Source organism: Mus musculus, chromosome 4, assembly GCF_000001635.26.
Source record: "Mus musculus strain C57BL/6J chromosome 4, GRCm38.p6 C57BL/6J".
NCBI classification, from domain to species: Eukaryota; Metazoa; Chordata; class Mammalia; order Rodentia; family Muridae; genus Mus; species Mus musculus.
The window spans coordinates 46,898,782-46,917,657 of NC_000070.6; the positions used below are offsets into that span (position 1 = coordinate 46,898,782).

The 18,876-nt window shown below is 48.1% G+C and overlaps 1 protein-coding gene across 1 annotated transcript in view; it reads right to left on the reverse strand.

The window, feature by feature from the left end:
• The window catches only part of Gabbr2 (gamma-aminobutyric acid (GABA) B receptor, 2), a 329,397-nt gene that overhangs the window by 236,464 nt on the left and 74,057 nt on the right, over positions 1–18,876 (reverse strand). The gene's annotated exons all lie outside the window — the stretch shown is intronic.

Below are 18,876 nucleotides of genomic sequence, written 5' to 3' on the forward strand. Positions count from 1 at the left end.
GGCAGCACTACGCTGGCTGGAACTCTAGGCTGAATTAAAAGGTACAGTGAGTTGAGTGCCAGCATTTGTCTCCTTCCTGATTGTGGACCGTGAGCAGCTGCCTCAAGCTCCTGCTGCCATGGATCCCCTCGCTGTGATGGACTGTACCATCAATTATGAGCCAAACCCTTCCTCCTTAAGTTGCTTTCAGATCTTGGATCACAACAGCGAGACAAGGAAACAATACAGGTTTCCCCAATATGCTACCTGGGCGGTGGGTTCTCCAGGAGGATAGTGGGTACCTGAAGGTAAGAGCAGCCTGCTATGGTCCTCCATGGTATCCGTGTTTTGCTACATGGACTTGGGTCCTCAATACCCACATGTTTCTGGGACATTGCAGGCTTTATCGTATAGGAGAGTTTGTAGAACTGGCCATCAATCAACAGTGGTAAACATGTACTCTCCCCGAGAAAGCCCCCTTCCCCAAACCATTATACCCTCTGCGTGTCAGGTCAGGAAAGGGGCTTGAGTTTTCTTTCTTTTTATTTGTTGTGCGCATGAGGGTGTGCGCGAGTTTGCCTCAGTGAGTGAGTAGAGGTTAGAGAACAACTTGCCCCTGCATGTCAGCTCTCTTCTACCAAGTGGGTCTCAGGGTCATACTTCAAGGTGTCAGGCTTGGCAACACATGCCTTTACCCACAGAGCCATTTCGTTAGCCCTGGGGTTTTCTCTTAAGCCAATTGAAGTCTAATTATAAGTGATGTTGACTGTCAGGCTGAGGGGTCTCTTTGTCCCACAGGGAAGGTGGTCTCTACACCCCTAACCCACGTCCTACAACGGAGCTAACAGATATATTACTTGGAGGCTTAGTGTAGATCTAGGACACACCAGACCAGGGGCCATACTCAGGAGGCACCGGGGCATTCTTCCAAGTGAAGAAAAGAGGATGGTGCTCAGGATGGGAGGCTGAAGCAAAAATAGCAAAGATGGGGCGGAGCCAAAGATGCTCTAACCCCATGGGATCAGAGCAGCTGGGAGGATCCCTGGAAGAAGTGGTCTCTAGGATGCCTGCACACAGGAGGCTTAATGTATGGCGGCCAACTGAGAAAGGAGCAGGTATGGTGTGGTTTACCAAAGCTGGTAGGGGGCTGGCTGAGTCAGCCTATCCCACTCTTCCACAGTACCAAAAGAGGAACATTCTAACTTTTTTGCCATAGGCAAAAATTCAAGAATAAATACATGCAAAGAACAAAAGAAGGGGCCAGGTGGATTGTAAAAGCTCTGCCAGGTGGGGCAGCTATCACTTCCCTGCTGGATAAAAAACTGTTCTCCACTGGCAGTGTCTCTAGGCCACTCCACCCTCTGTAGCAGCCACACCCACAGGTCAGCATCTCCAGAAGCCGCCCCAGCTTCATCCTCACAGCTCCAGGTCACAAATTACCGCTGGTCCAAACCTGGATCGTGGCCTCCTCCTGAGTCCCAGCCAGCGTCTCTGAAGGTGAGACACCAGGGTGCTGTGTAGAGGGGCTCCTGACTCAAAGGTGGAACAGTTTCCGTACAAGCCTTTCCTGCAGGGATGGCTCTCAGCAACGGTCCAGAAACCTCATCAGACCTTGCTGTATCCTTCCTTGTTTGAGCTAGTATCCGTAGTAGCAAGCCTCTCTGCAAATTCAGGCTAGCAATTTGGGAGGTGGCCTTGCATGACCACGCATGCCCAGGATGACCATGGGTCCTCCGTGGAACCACTCTGCCTCCTTGCCCTTCCGACTCCTCCTGGGCCTGTTCTCATCATATCTCCCGGGGCTGAGGCCTGTGCCTCTGCTTCCTGGCTGCGCCTCCCCTCTGCTGTTCTGCTTCTGTCCAGAGTGGTCTCCCTAATGGGTACCTTTTCGTCACCTTCCTGCACGCAGCAGCTCAGACGCACTTTCTGCTCCAAATCCTCCCCGATCACGACCATCATCTTCCATCTTGCCCACATCCACAGAGTGCACTGTAGCTGTGCCCTGACGCCAGGCTGTTGGAAAGTGGCCATCTTCAACAGCACAAGGATCAAGATACAAGGATGTTTTTGTTTTTTGTTTTTTGTTTTGTTTTTTGTTTTTTTGTTTTTTTTTTTTTTGCCAAGTGAGGTCATTAAGAAACAAGCATCCTGGCTGCACTACGTTCTCAGCAGCTCTCACTCTGTTGGTAACTACTCTGGTATCTGGGCAGTGGTAACCGCAAGAAACATATCCCTTGCATTGTAGTATTTGTGTTTGGACGCTCAGACATCCTTTCATTGCATGTAAGAGCTTTTACATGAATGCATCTGTGCAATCCTTAAAACTAGACTTTCATTTTTTTTATCTACTGATCAAAGTTATTTCAATATAATCAATGAGTCCTTTCACACACACACACACACACACACACACACACACACACACACACACACACACACACAAGTCTATGGTACCACTAGATAGCCCTAGGATTTACTATATAGACCATGCTGGCCTTGAACTCACAGGTACCCTGCCTCTGCCTCCCCAGTGCTAAGATTAATGTGTCCACCATCAGATATGACCCTTGCCTATTCTTTGTTGTTGCTGTTGTTTGTTTTTATTGTTGTTTTGTTTTGAGACAGGGTTTCTCTCTGTAACAGCCCTGGCTGTCCTGGAACTTGCTCTGTAGACCAGGCTGGCTTCGAACTCACAGAGATGTGCCTGCCTCTGCCCACTGAGTCCTAGGATCAAAGGCGTGCACCACCATGCCCAGATGTGCCTATTCATTTATTTTAAAGTGAACAAAACTCTTTGGATTGATCTCGTGTTCTGGAATCTTGTGTTTGCCTACTGCATTTTTTTGTTTTTTGTTTTGGGGGGGTATTATTTTTAATGAACAAAGTTTTATATTTAATAAAGATTGGTATCAGCTTTCAGAAACAAATGGGAAAGGCCCAGCATCATCCATCTCATCACACTTTAATTTGAAAAGGACAAGATAAGAAGGAAGAGCAGAGGAAGGATGGAAGGACGGACACCACTGCCAAGTGAAGAACCTTTGAAACAATCATGGCAGCTCTGTGGGAGTCTGTCTGTGATTATCTCCTGCTGCCATGACAGACCAAGGCCACTGTAGGCTGAGGGCTGGTCATTGTGAGTATCTCCTCAGCTGCTGAGTGTCCTGCAGGAAACTTGGCATGATCAAGAGTGCCATCAGCAATCTGGAACATGTGTGCACAACTCAACAATGCTGGGGGTTTCTGGTGACCACTTGCCTGGGCAAGGGATGCCAAGTCAAGTCCAACACAAACCATTCAGCCACCAGAAAAGCTGGGGCTGAGCTGCCAAGTGTAGTTTGGAAAGAAGCTACTTAGATCACTGAGGAAACACATGAGATAAAAATACCAGAAATGATAATCAAGCAAACATGGACCAGGGAATAACTCCATGACCTGCCACAATGTGGGGAACCAAATCTACAACAGAGTTCTGAACTCAGCACGCAGAGGCGGGCACAGCCTGGCAGCTGGGTGGTTCTGGGCAAGCTGCTCTGCCTTTCTGGGGGTCCTCAGGGTCTCCACGTGGCAGGGGCACTGGCTCATTTTCTGAGTGTCTATAAAGCTATGAGGAGCCGTGCAGTGGTGGCACATGCCTTTAATCCCAGCACTTGGGAGGCAGAGGCAGGCGGATTTCTGAGTTCGAGGCCAGCCTGGTCTACAGAGTGAGTTCCAGGACAGCCAGGACTATACAGAGAAACCCTGCCTCAAAAAACAAAAAACAAAACAAAACAACAACAACAAAAAAGCTATGAGGAGGGACACAAGGAACAGAATGACATAGGCTCTAGGAACTCCAAGGACTTAGCCATCCATAGCCACTGCTGCTAGGATGCTTGCCACGGATGCTCCTAAGCGAGGACCCATGCTGCTCAGCAGGTTGGTCCCCGATGCTCAGTGAGTTTGGGTTAAGGAAAAAAACAGTGGATAAACATTGCAGTCTCTGGGTCCAGTCTCCTGCAGCGAGCTTCATTTCCCTTTCCCTGGCACACCCTGTTTCAGAGAGATAAACAGTATCCCAAAGGCTGAAAGCAATTCTTGTAGCAACATCCTCCCTGTCTGCTGCACCCAAGATCTGAGCGGCTGTTTTGGAGCGATGGATTTGGTCTGGAATTTTTCCATTGTGTTTCCTCAATGGACAACATTCTTTGATGCTGGAGAGAGGAGGAATTTAATATTTCTAATTACTTTTTAGGGAGTAGATTGCTCCTAGAAAAAGAATTGCAATTGATTTTCATCCAGTTTCTCCCTGGTTTGTGTTATTCTTTGGAGACCCTCACTGGGCCTTGCAATATTGCCATTCCTTCAGTATTGAAAATACATGTTGGCTATTTTTATTTCTTTTTCTTTTGGGGGATTGAGGTCCTCCCTCAGGGCAAGAATTGCATCTCTGCAGGTTGCAGCCCACCCGGGGCCTGGCACATCAGCTGACTGTAGCAAATATGCTGCAAATGCAACGAGAAGAAATGATTTTCCCTAAGCACGCTGGCTCTAGTACAACACAGAAATCCCAGCCGCTTCAGGAGGAGAAACCAGCCCAAAGCTGATTAATTTTGCAAAACAGACCTTTCAGGGCAGCACACAAGATCCTCAGAAAGAATATTCTGGGTTTTGCTCCCCACTGAGAGCTTTGGGGGCCATAATTAGAACAGCGAGGAGCAACAGCCTTGGCTCCAGTTCACAAACCGCCAAGAACTTTCCCTCAATGGTCCATGGAAATAGCACCAAGAATTCAGATCGGCACTGTGTTTGGGGCGTGTTTTCAAAACAGTTGCATTGAGATATGGTTCTCAAAACATACAATTCACCCCTTTAAAAGAGAAGACCGTTTTAAATTGTGTCTGGGATAGGCAAATAGAGAGAGAATAGTGTTTTGCATTTTTAAAGGCGCAATGGATAGATCTTATGTTCTAGAAGCTAGGGCCCAAAGATCAGCACAGGGCACAGGGTGGCCTTTTTCAAAGGTGTGGACCTCTCCATCAGAGATGCCCCTTTAAAATGTGGCTTCTTAAGCTCTCTTCTAGACCTACCACACTGAAATCTCTCCTGCTGCTCCTCTAACTAAGCACCCTCCGTGATCAGGTAGACTCCTGCTCAAAGGGACAACGAATGGCCATATCAAGAAACTTTGCCTGGTTCCCCCTTTGCTCATTCAGGCAGCTCCATGGGGTCACAGAGGCAAGCCCTCTTAAGTACTCTCGCTCCCCCCTCAACCCAGTTGAACTGGCCACCAGCCGTTCCCCTCCCCATTTTGTCTTGCTGTTTCTCCAGGAGGGCAGAGTTTCCTGCTCTGCCCTTCTGTTCACCATGTGCAGTGAAGAGACCCTTGTATCCCGTGTGTTGAGCCATGTCTTCATGAGCTGGAACTACCTGCTGGAAGATTATCCTTTAAACGTGCACGGCTTGAATGCTACCTGGATGCTTGTCCTCGCAGATGTGCCTGTCAGTAAATACCTCCAATCTACTGGGCCCTGTCTTCTGCAGGCGCCTCATTTTGTGAGCCAAGGCCTGCCCTGTTTTAGAGAGATAAGCAAGATTCCCCCAAAGGCTATAAATTCCTCCAGCCAGCGCTAACAACAGTAGTTATCGTAAAGCAAATGATAGCAACGGCGCGTGCTCAGCTTTTCAGCTTATAAAAACATGTCACGTTCTTCTGTGGACCCTTGCTCTCACCTATATCTATAACTCAGAATGAGCCCCACTCTCTCCACTTTAAGAACGGGCAATGCGGCTTAGAGAGGTTAAACGACTTTTTTATGGACATGCAGTTGGCTAGCTGGAGGCTTGGTACTTCAGACCTCTCGACTCCCAAGACCTCGACCATTCTTTAAGCACCGTCTACATAACCAGTCATCACCCTGGAGCTGGGGACGGAAGAGCTAAGTCTGATGTTCTCCCTTATCCTCTCCCAGAATCATTGCCCCAAACAAGGCTGTAGCCATTGCTAATGGATGACGAGACACGCACATGGGAAGACTGCAAAGAATAACAGAGCAAGACAATGTGGGCCGATGGGGTACAGCTTGGGCAGCCGTGCCCTCTCTTCTGCCACCAGGGCTGAGCAAGGATCTGCAACACAATGGGAGAGTAGAAAGCCGCTGAAGGGTGGGTACCCTACTTTACCTTCTTCGAAAGTGCCAGAGGCCAGGGAAACACAGCTCTTTGTGAGAAAGGTGGAGATGGGGTTTCCGAAGAGGGTGAAACAAACTGCCACCCTCTAGGGCTTTGCTGCACTTGGGGTACCACCCTGAACCTCTGTACCACCTTCCCTTCCAGACCTCACAGAGCTGTTGTGATGCTCACCATCCTATGCTGGCCCAGGTGGCAAGCCCAGCTTCAGGGTTGGCTACTGCTGAGACTCCTATGCTAATTTCTAACCTTTAGTCTTCTCTGCACCCCCAAACAGCTGGTACCATTTGAGGCTGTGGCAGGAAGGACCTCTGTGTACTCTGTCACTTTCGAGCTTCCTTTAATGTGAGTGTCAAGTCATGTGATGCTTGCACACTAGCCACAAGATGTGGGCTCCATTGCTCAACCCCAAGCCACATTCTTGCTTCTCCCACAAGAGGGAATAATGGGCCCTACTCCCTGAGTTGGTGGGAGGATGAGCTGAAATGAGCAAATATGGGTAAACTTGGACCCGTGCCTGGTACATCATGAAACACTGGGGTGTCTACTATCATTATTTTTTTAATTACCACATTCCTTTTTTTTTTTTTTTGGAAAAAAAAAAGTGCAAATATCTCTATCGGCAGAGATCTGCTACAACTGAAAGATAATAGCCCCTCAGAAAACCAACGCCTGCTGCTCCCAGTCTGGGAAACTTCTCCCTTCCTCCTCCCAGCCCCTCCCAACTCAGTGACCACCTACCAGCCCTGTAGGAATACCAGGAGTTTCCCATCCATTCCTACCTTAGCATTTTGGCCCCTTCTCCCACCCCTGGACACGTCTTCATCTCACTTGTCAAAATGTTCCCTCTCCACAGCCCACAGAACCCAAAGCTTACTGTGTTTCAAGTGACCACAGAAGCGGGGCAGGAACAAGTTTCCTGAGATACAATGTGGGTAGTTTTCCTACATAACAGGGCACCTCATCTCTCCCAGGAATAATGCTTCCAGGTGAGCTAAGTCCGAAGTCCCCAGCCAGGAGGAGGTAGGTTGGAATTCAAGGCTGAGATTACAGATGGGTATCCTGCAGGAAGCAGAAATGTAGGGGAGATGAAACTGAGTTCACTGGACTTCTGGTTGTTTATTTTTGTCAGGACAGAATGTGGTCTGGAGTATTGCTGGACTCCAGGCTCACTGGGTGCCTCCCACAGACCCTTAGTTTCATAAAGTCCCTGTGCTGGTCTCTCAGATGTCTGTAGGCACCGACAGTCCAATGTTGGACCTCAGAGTGGTTTTCTTCACACCAAGAAGGCAGGGAGCTATGTGCTATGTAAGAGACCCCTGACATGCAGCTGCCTTGACCTTGAAGGGGAAACAGCATCTGTAGCTCACAGAATGCAACTTCCCTCTTCACCCCAATGCCTCTGGTAGCTACTTTGCTTTAGGGAGGACCTGCAATGAGGAGTTGGGAGCCAGACCATTCAGTGTTTAAAACTCAGCTCCGTGAACCCCTGGTGTTGTGACAGTGAGTGTGACTCTCCAAGCTGCTGGTTTCTTATCAGTTAATAGTGGGCCACACCAGTCCCTTATTCCTAATGTGCCCCAAGGGTGTTGTGAGTTAGGAGCCACAGTCAGCACTGCCCAATGCTGATTCCCAGTCATCAGCCATAGTGCTAAAAGTTACACACAGGTGCTAATTCCCTTGTAAGAGAGTCAATAGCATGGAAAGGTTTTGAGAGGACAATGTGGGCCGGGCACTTCAGTTCCTGAGAGAGAGAGAGAGAGAGAGAGAGAGAGAGAGAGAGAGAGCAGATGATCCAGTAGTGGGTGGTGCTGTGTGACCACAAGTAGCTATGTAGGCATCAGTCAAGGAAGGTCCAATGACCCCAAAGCTGGAAGAGGCAAGGGTAGATTTTCTAGACCTTTCTGAGGAAGCAGGGACAGCTACTGAGCTCTGTCTTCTAGGATGAGGAGATGAAATAAGTGCTGTTTGCAGCTATCTGAGTTTGGGAGTTGTAGTAGCACACAGGATCATCTCCACATTACCCTCTTTCTCTTTCAGTCTCTCTCGAGTCCCATTGTCCCTCTCCAGTATCATGATGCTGCTAGCTGCTTCCATGGCCATGGCTGTCCCAAGAATGTACCCTGACCTTTCTTTCCTTGCCCATAACCTGTACAGAATGGAGTCTGGGCTCAAAAATCAACCCTCCCATGGCCTTTGAAGCAAGCACGTTCTGACACTGCCACCGTCTCTGTCCACCATGTTCCATGCTTGTGCTGGCTCCAGCCACAGCCCCTTCGTGTGAGCTAAAGAAACTTCAGGGAGCTGGTATCAGCTATAGAGCCATACCTTCCTTTCCATCAGAGAAATGCAGGACAGGATGAGGAGAGCCGAGCTAGGAACAAGTGTTCACAGGAGCTATCCAGGACATGGATGCCTACCCGTGGGACTGCTCCTGAGGGAGAGTAGTGCAGGAAGCCCCTCTCTCCCTGCAAATCTAAACTTTTGTTCTCAGGATCACAATGATGTGCATCCTACCGTGCTGCTACAATCTCATCTATTTCCTGCAGAATGTGGCAAGCACTGTTTGTTGTAAACAAAAGATTCTCAGGCAGAGTGTGGTTCAAATTCAACTCACATTCCTCAATCTCTTCCTCCTTGTCACATCAAACAAACAAGAATGAAAGAAGAGATGCAAAAATAGGGAGGTGAAAGACACAACAATATTCAAAACTAGGAATCAAGGAGCTCCAGAGATGGCTCAGTGGTATAAGTGTGTACCACTCCTGCAGAGGAGCCGAATTTGGTTCCCTTCACCCATGTTAGGTGGATTCTAAACCTGGGGGATCCAAAGTCTCTGGCCTCCGTGGTACCTGCACTCCCATGCACACACCCACATACAGATGCACATGCATTCAGAAAAGTAAAAAAAAAAAAAAAAAAAAAAAAAAAAAACTAGAAATAAAATATTTTAAAAATAGAATTCAATTTTAAAGGAAGAAACTCTGAAATGGAAGTGAGGTTGTGAGCTCAGCATGGGCCTAGATTCTCTTAGTACCCCAGGAAAGGCAGAGCCACATTCCATGGCAAATGACACCAGAACCAAACTCACAGGGCAGAGTAGGTAGGGAACCACCTCAGAAGCTGGCAGGAAGTGCTGCCTCAATGACAGGAGAATGCAAAATGGTCCTGATCTAGCCCTTCTTCCTATACCTGTGGCCTTTGTAGTTTCTCCCACCATCCTGAATCTGGGCTGAGTGCTGACTTCATCTAGCTAAAAAGATATGAGAGAGGTGAAAAGAAACACATTCAAGGTCAGGACCTTAGGAGACTCTAAGACAACAAGGGGGATTCATAAGATGTCAACAACTAGGTAGACAGCAGACTCTTATGAACAATCACCAGTCCAAATAATGATGTCATAAGGAAACAACTGTGATCATAGAATACTATACCCTGCTAAACTATCACTCCAGGGAAAAAAGAAAACAGAGACAATTTAAAACAACAAAAAGAGTTAACCACTCTTGAATCTTATTATAGCTACAGAGTAAAACCTAAGAATGAACTCAGCCAGAAGGGTGAACCCTGAAAAAGGAATGGGATACAGAAATGGTGGTGAGTAAAGATAACCAGCAAAATTGGTTGAAATTTTGGATTAATTACTGACAGTAGAAATAGAACAATAACTACTAAAAAGTCTGTTTAGAACTTAGAACCCAAGTTCTAGGACACAGTAAGAAATACAGAGCAAATACTGGGTATTATTAGGTGTGGTTACAATGCTCATCACAAAGAGAAAAAAGGTGCCAAATATGTAAAAATCTTAATAGAAAAAACCCATAATTTAGAGTGTTCATTAACAGTTTAAGGATGTCACCAAATCAACAAAGGGAAAAGAGAGGAATGGCACAAGGAATTCCCAAAATAAAGAAATAGCAATATGTCAGGAACTACAATAAATATAATCCAATTAAGGCCATCTATGAAAAGGCAGGCTCACAGAGAAAAATGAGCCAGACTGCAGAAAATCAGATATAGTATGGTGTTTGTTTACTACTTCAAAAATACAGTGTATTGTTTATTGGTACAGGCAGGCATCTGTAGTAAGATATAAAAATAGAGATAAGGAAAATGTAGCTGACATCCAACTAGCTGCCGTGGCTGCAGAGGAAATGGACTGCCAAGGCAGGGAGAGAAGGTAGAAGGCAGCTCTTCCTTCTGCACAATTAGTTCTCGGAAAAATAAGATCTGGAGGGGAAATATCCCCATTCTTCAAATCAGACTTGCAGGTTTAAGCAGTATGCTATCCGTAATGAGCCTTGACAGGGACAGTATGCTTGAAATGCATTGTCATATACGTTAAGGTTGGAAGGAAAAACAAAAAACACCCACAGGCACAAAAGCACACTTAGGGTGTCTCTTGTAATCGAGACCATGACATTTCCGGGTAACAGTCCATCGTTGAGGAAAGTCAGGGCAGGAACTCAAGGAGGGCAGGAACCAGGAGGCAGGAGCTGAAGCAGAGGCCATCGACAAACACTGCTTACTGGCTTGCTCTCTATGGCTTGCTCAGCCTGCTTCTTTACTCAGGAACACCTGCCCAAGGGGTGTCACTATCCATAGTGACCTAGTTCTTCCAGCATCAATCGTAGATCAAAATTCACTACAGGCTTGCCTACAGACCAGTCCAAGGTGCATTGTTTCAGCTGAGGTTCCCTCTTGTAAAAGGACTTTTCGCTGGTGTTAAGTTGACATAAGGTAGAAAGCCAGCACAAGGAGAGAGGGATCTACTCTGATGCTCTGACACCTTGGAGCCTCTCTGACCCTGGATGACCCCTCCCAGAGTGGCCTATTTCTTGAGGTAACCAGCAACTTTCCTATGAGACTTTTATGGAAAATAACTGATCCACAGCCCAGGTTAGGCGCTGTCTCATTTACTGGGCCCATTCTTTGGCCACCACTCACCTATCTGCCTTAGTTACTTTTCTGTTGCTATGATGAAATACCCTAACAAAAACAACTTAAGGAACAAATTATTTATTTTGGCTCACAGTTTGAGGGTCCAGTCCATTATGGTAGGGAAGACATGGAAGCAGGAGCCTAAAGGCCACACTGTGTCCACAGTCAGGAAGCAGTGTTTCACTTGCTATCTCGCTTTCATACAGTCTAAGATCTAAGCCTAGGGAATGATGCTGCCCACAGTGGGCACATCTTCCCATCTTGATTAACCTAACCAGGGTAATCCCCCATGGGCATTCCCAGAGATCCATCTCCAAAGTCATCGTAGATCTCATCAAGTTGACAACTAAGATTAAATATCACAGTGTCGGACACACAGAAATCTAAGACATTACAGGGTCTATTTCACACACGCGGAAGCTGTGGCTCCTAAGAAACAAGTTACTCCCACAGATAGTTATGAAACTGAAGCTATGGACTGCCCTCTCCACCCCTAGGGATTCTTGAAGGCCTTATGAGGCTGCTGTAGATATCTATGTTCCACATACTCAAGACCTGGTCCCCAACCTCAGTGCTTTAGGAAGATGGTAGAACCTTTAGGAGGTGGGGCATCATGGGAAAAATGAGTTCATGGGTGTCCTAGAAGGCAATGCTGGATCTGATGAATTTTTTTATTTATTCCCCCTCCCCCCCCTTTTTTTTTGCTTCCAGGCCACCATGTGCTCCCACAGTGTGCTACCCCAGGCCCAAAGCAGTAGAGCCAAGCAAGCAAGAACTGAAAGTATGCAATAAAATAAACCTTTCCCTCCTCCCCCTATGTCTGTATGTGTGTATGTGTGTGTATATGTGTTTATGTGCATATGGTGGCCTGTGTATGTGCACATACACGCAGAGACTTGTGTGGTGTGCATGTGGAGAAATGGGTATGTGAACACACATATAGAGATCTCTGTGTATATGTGTGTATTTATGTGTGAATGTGGAGATTGTATGTGTATGAACACATGCATATAGAGACCTTTGTGTGTGTGTGTGTGTGTGTGTGCATGCACATGCATGCAGAGACTTGTGTGTGTTTGTGTGTACTTGTAGAGATATGTGTGTGCACACATGCATGTGGAGATGTGTGTGTTTGTGTGTATGTGTGTGTGCTTGTTCATGCAGGTACATATGGAAGTTGAAGACTGACCCCATGATGTCTTTCTTTTGTCATCTCTCCTACTTATTTTTTGTATTGGGGTGTCTCACTGAACCCGAAGCTTGCTGCTTCAGCTTGACTGGCTGAGCAAGGGGCCTCCTGGACCCGGCTGTCTCTGTCCCAGCCCTGATATCACAGGCACACACTGCCATGTCAGGCTCTAACAGAGTCTATGAATACAAACTCAAATCCTCATGCCTGTGTTTCCAGCGCTTTCTCCACTGAGCCATCTGTGTGGGAACTCCCACTTTTTAAACACTAATTCTGGGGAATTGAACTCTGGTTTCCATGCTGCAAGGTGAGCACAGCACAGACTAAGCTATTACCCCAGGCAGACCTTCCTCCTCTTCACTGGATGCCCTCAGGAATTTGTCACAGCGACAGGAAGCTAAGGATGACAAAGGCACAGGCTCTGGGGTCTACTCTGCCTTAAAAGTCTTTAGACCTTCACTCCGTGTCTTCTCCCTCTCCTGCCACCTTGCTTCTTCTCAGTGACCCACACCGCGGCCTAGCTTCAAGCCCAGCTCTCCAATGTCCCTCCGCAGATGCACCCAGACCCTGTCCCCACCCCTATCAGCTTTGGTTTGACACCCATGCCTGGCCCTTGAACTCCTCTCATCCTTGCCAAGGCTGACCTTCAGCCAGAAGCCCAGTTGGATCCTCATCCAGCAGCCCCATCGAGGACCTGGGTGCTGAGAGGACACTAGGCAGAGCTGTGTCGCACAGCTGGGGCCCGATGACCCCTCCACTGCATCTGCTCAGAGATCTGCACGTTCCTGGGCAGGCTCTGGGTAAGTGAGGGAGTCACGGTGTGGATGTGCCGTGTTTTCCATATCCCAGCAGAGTGGCTGGTGTTAGTTAAGGACGTAGGCATTCTCAGCTTTCTCACCAGCACGATGCAGGGCTGGGTATTAACAACCCCTTGGACAGTGTGTCTCCCTCCTAAACCTACACCTCCAGTCCCAACCAGCCACTGGGAGCCTGACTTCTCCGCTGGCCCCAATGGTGTGAGTGGCCTTTAAACAGTTTCACTGCACAGACCCTCTTCATGAGAGATGCCCTAGAGTTTGTTAGACACGTGTGTCTGAATGCTTAAATGATGCTGCAAGCCAAAACCATGCTGGCAACAACGGGACCACAGAGACCCAGGGAAGCACAGTTGCTAGCAAGGTGCAGTGGGCTCAGCGAAGCAAAGTAGACAAGGGGTGGAAGGCATTGGGAGGAGGAGGGGTCCCCGATACAGCGTAGGAGAGCTGGTGACAGGGGTAAGGATGGGACCTTGTGAACCAGGATAAGGCTCACAGAGAGGACTCAGAGCTGCTTGGAATTCTTGATCTGGCCTAGACCTGGATGGGGCTGCTGGGTGAGGGTCCACCTAGGCTTCTGGCTAAAGGTTAGCCTCCACAAGGATTTGTGTGTGTGTGTGTGTGTGTGTGTGTGTGTGTGTGTGTGTGTGTGTGTCAAGGACCAGGCTCAGATGTCAAACCAAAGCTGGCAAGCATGAGGTCTGGGTACAGTGTTAGAAGTATATCAGAGTTGAAACCAGGCTGAGTGACCTTAAATGTCATCCCTTAGCAGTCTGAGCCTCTGTTTTCTTGTCTAAAACTTGAAGAATATCTGTTCAATTGGGCTGTATATTAGAGTTAGAACAAAAGATACATCAAAGAGTAGACTGGCCATGAAGGAATGCTCAAAAGGACGGTTGCTACTTATGTCCTTACCATTAAAAAACAAAAAAAGTGACTTCTGCCTTTGTCTATCAGAGATCTGTGTTCCCCAGGCAGTCATCCTAGCTAATTACTATAGCTCTAGGCTCTGGTCTCTGGCATTACAAAGGACCTCTACCTTTATTACCCAAGATCCCTCCAAGTTTAATAGCCGGGGCCTCAGAATAGGAGCTACTTGTGGGTAATTACTGGGTTTCCAGCCTTTCCGCTGCAGTCTTGACTTGGGGAGAGGTAGATCACAGTCATTGGGGGCCGTGTGCAGTATTTGATTAAGCAGACAAAAGCGCATTTTGGGAAAACATGGCATCTCAAAACCATGGCAAAAGACTCTTCCTTCTAAGGGACCCCACGCCCACCTCCCACACAGCCTTGCTGTCTGCTGAACACAGCCCCACCTCCCCGGTGACATGGTGGATGGGCAAGCCTTTGCTCTCCGCACTGTGTTCCTTGGATCTTGAACTTGACGTGTGAGAGCAGGGGAGGAAAGGGCAGTACCCAGTTGGGCCCCTGGCTCTGACCCCAGGCTCGTCCGTCCTCTACAGATATGGTTTCCTGTTTCATAAAGTAAGAGTCTGGTTATTTTTAAATGAAAATATTAGCTAGACTCTGCCACAGAAGTGGGGTGTGTAAGCTGCGGGCGGAGGGCCCATAGAACATAACAGAAGATCCGAACAGTCAACCTGAACCCAACAGAGACGTCAGCAGGAAACACGGTGATCTTGGGGGTCTTGGCTAGCTCAGAAATTGTATTATTTGAATGCTGGGCTGGAAAATGCCAACATTTGCCCAAGTCAATAAACACCAAACTGATATTTCATTGGAAAGTCTGATTTTTCAATATTGATTTTTGCGAAGTCAATTTTGGTCGGAAGTGTCTTTTCAAACTGTTGCTCCTGAGGTGTCAAATGCCAACATTTATCTTTCCAGAACTTTCCTTCTTGCGAGGTCTCTGGACCACCCTACCATGTGGCTTTGGGTCCTGGAGTTCCCAGTTTTTTGCTGGCTTCTGTTTGGAGGCCTGATTATGAATGAAAAATGCTGATGTGTGTCCTTAGGATTCCGCCTAGATTACAAAAGGGATTTTTGTGTGCATCCCCTTTGTGAGAACTTCAGGCAAAGGGTCATCATGTAGGTAAGGGAGGAGGGCTCTTTGGGGTGCCCCACGCCAGGGCCAGACCTGCACAGAAACTCCAGCTCACAGTTCACCTGCCGTGTGACCTTTCCAAGCCATTGGTTTTTCCATGCTTTCTGTCTCCATTTGTAAAATGGGGACAATATCTACTTGTAGGCAGACTATGAGAAACAAGTAAGGGCAGGTGAACCTGGCCCAACACCTGTCTCACAGGTGATCATTTGCCAGGGTCCCTCTCTCCCTAAACACAAGACTTAGTGCCGCTCTGCTGCTGGGATTTTATTGGAAAAAAAAAACAGTTAAAAAGTAGAAAGAATAGAACAATTAAAACTTACATCCGGTCTGTGGAGGCAGTGAGTGGTGTAAGAATGTTCACTGTACAAGCACAGAGACCAGAGTTCGAATCCCCAGGACCCATGTAAAAGTTAGGCTTGGCCTAGCATGTCTGTAACACTCTCAAGCCCCACACCGAGCAGACACAGACAGAAGATCACTAGCACTTGCTGGCCACCAGTCAGTCTATCTCCAGGGTCTGCAAGAGACTCTGTCTTACGTGAATACGTTAATACGTGAATATAGTAGAAATCCCATGTGCTTTCTTCTCTGGCTTCTGTGTGCATATATTGATGGGCACACACCCACAGACGAACATTCACATATACTATGCAACATACACACACACACACACACACACACACACACACACACGCGCACACACATACATGCACATGCACACAATAAAAGAAGTGATTTGAAACCCCTCACATACCTGCTATGTACTCAGCAACTATTAATATTCCCCCACACTTGCCTCCTGCCGCCCCCACATTTGAGTGCAGCAACATGGGACTGCTTCCCCTCTACTGCTCTGAACGTTATCTCTGAAGAGCACGGTACCCTCCTCTTCACACACACCCCTTCACACCCTTGGAAACAGTGAGATTATTAAAACAGAATATAAAATAAAAACAATATCTAAATTTTCCCAATATTTTGGCACACACATTTTATGCTTGTTGTTTAATCTCAGATTAAAAACAAAAATCCCACATTCTGTTGGGCAACCGAAGTGACCCTGGAGTTTGGAATAGTTGGGGAGGATGTTCCTCCAGGGCAAGCAGCAAGGAAGAGCAAACGAGAACCCGGCAGCTTCAGAGGGAAAGGAGCCTTGCGATTGGGCTCTGGGCCTCACACCTTCCTACACATGTTTCCGTATCTTCAGTGGAAAGCTTGTGCAAGGAACCCCTGGATCCCATGATGGAGGGGGGCTGAATCAGATCATCAGACTTCAGAAATCACACGACACTCGGGTTAAATACCACCTTGCTCAGGATCTGACCCTCAGCAAACTACTTTAGTCTTCTGAGCCTCAGTTTCCTCGTCTGCAAAATGGGTGTGTGGAATGAGTGCCTGCTTTCTAGGGCTGCGATTAGAGATAAATATTATGCCCTTGGGAAAGCTGAGGCCCAGCAGCAAGCACACAGGGTGTCTGACTAAAGCTCTTGTTGTTACTCTGAGAAATCACAGACGCCACAATGGCAGCTCTCATCTGCACGACAATTATCCTGAGCGTATGAAGAGCCCTTCACAGTCAATGAAGTACTTTCTCCATTATCTCCTGAGGAAGACACAGCAGTCCAGGGAGGTGGGCCACGTGGGACAATTATCCCCACTTGAGAGAGAGGACCCTAAGGCCCAGAAAGGCTGAACAGCTTGACCGAGGTTACCAGCTGCCTAAGAGAAGTTTCCAGCTCAGATCCTGTTGCCATGGCATCTGGTGGCGACACTCATCTTGGTTCGTTTCGGTCCACTGAGTGTCTAGCTGAATCTGTGTCCTCCTGTATGACTGCGGGAATGAGGCTGCTTGGTTCCCCCATTGTGATGACACCGGAGCCCTCGCGCTGCTGGGCCAAGAAGCTGCAAAACCCGCAAGAACTGCGAGCGACCATTGCTGGCCTCGTCTCCGCGAGCCTGCTAAGGCCCCCTTCAGCGCAAACTGCTCTGTCATAGGGAGCCAGACGATCCCCCTGAAAATCAGGGTCCCGTTTTCCAGGACTTATGTTTAAAATAAAAATACAAAGTCAGTGTGAAAAAACGGTTTTCCATTTGTCATGATTTTCATTTCCTCAAACTGAAGACATATGACGCTCGGCAAAATTGATGTTTCTCTATAATAACGTGCCCACGGGCATCCGGTGCCGAGAGCTTCATGGAGGAGGGATGGGAGGAGGGAGGAGGGTCTACACACTACATCAACCATGTTGAGAATAGGAAAGTCGTCCCCCGTTGGCTTGTGAGGAAAATGCAGCGTGTTAAAGTCAACATACAAAATAACTGACTGCAAAGTTTTGAGGCATGAGGGATCTTCCCACATACACAGAGGAAAAATCCCAAGTAAATAATCTCTCCCTTCTCTCTGTCTCTCCTTCCTCCTCCTCCTCCTCCTCCTCCTCCTCCTCCTCCTCCTCCTCCTCCTCCTCCTCCTCCTCCTCCTCCTCCTCCTCCTCCCCCTCCTTGTGTTTAAGTAATTATATAAATGTATGTGTATACAGAGGTCCAAGGCTGAGGTTGGATGTCTTCCTCAGCCTCTTTCCACCTTATCTTTTGAAACAAACCCTCTCATTGACGTGGCTAGGCTGGCCAGCCAGTGTGCACCAGATCCTCTGCCCTCGCCCGGCCCCAAAGCACCTGGGGTCTACGGATCTGAACTCAGGTCCTCAGGTTTGCACAGCAGGTTCTTTGCCAATTGGGCTATCTCTCCAGCCCCCAAGAATGTACTTTTTAGTTAATTTATTTAGTGTTGGGGGGTTCACCCCGGCATGAGGGTGGATATCAGAAGACAACCTGTGGGATCTGGTCCTCTCCTTGCCTCACGTGGCTCCAAGGAATCAAACTCGGGTTGTCCGGCTTGGTCAACCATCTTGCCTTTACCCAGTCAGCCATCTTGCCAGCCTAGGGTGTTGGCAGACACAGTCTCTGTTGGGCGTGCTGTGTGTTCTGGGGCCAGTTCTTTCTTCCTCCTATAGCTTTGTATTTCAAGCTGCATCCAGTCCACAGGCAAAAGAGGAAGCAGGAGATAGGATGTGTGCGCTCTGGGCCAGCTGTGGGCCATGATCTGGACAAGTTGTCATGGAAACCAGGAAGGTCAGGATCAGCCCTGTGCCAGCCAGGCCACGGTCAGACCAGAGCACTGCTCATAAAAGCCCCACAGTGCCTGCCCTAGGGAGGCAGCTCCTACTGTCATTCTGGTTCTCTTGTGTCTCAGCACACCATTAGTCCTGGCCCTATAGGTGACCCCAATAGAGGTGCTCAGCCATGGAAATGTCTTCTTTGGCAGGGTTTTCCCCTCTCCGCAGGCCTGGGGCTGAGTGGTCAGACCTTTCTTTGGCTTCTGGTGACTTCTGGCAGTTCTCTGTGTCCCTTGGCTTCAGTCTCAGATCCTACGGTTAAGGTGCTGTGCCCAGTGGGTCTCTGCCTCTGTGCCTCCTCTCTCTCTCTCTGGGGAATAGCAGCCACACAGGAGCCAGGACATCTCTACTCCATGCCCCTCTCCTTAGCTAAGCAGAGCTCCCAGGACCCTGTCCTCAAATAAGGGGGCATAGTCATGCTTGGATACTGGCACGTAGGACATCATCACGCGTCGTGTTTAGAGGCCACCACTCAATCTACAGGAAACAGGGAGCCTGGGGGCCTTTGCATGTGTTTCCCCCTGCCTCTAAGGCTCTTCCTCT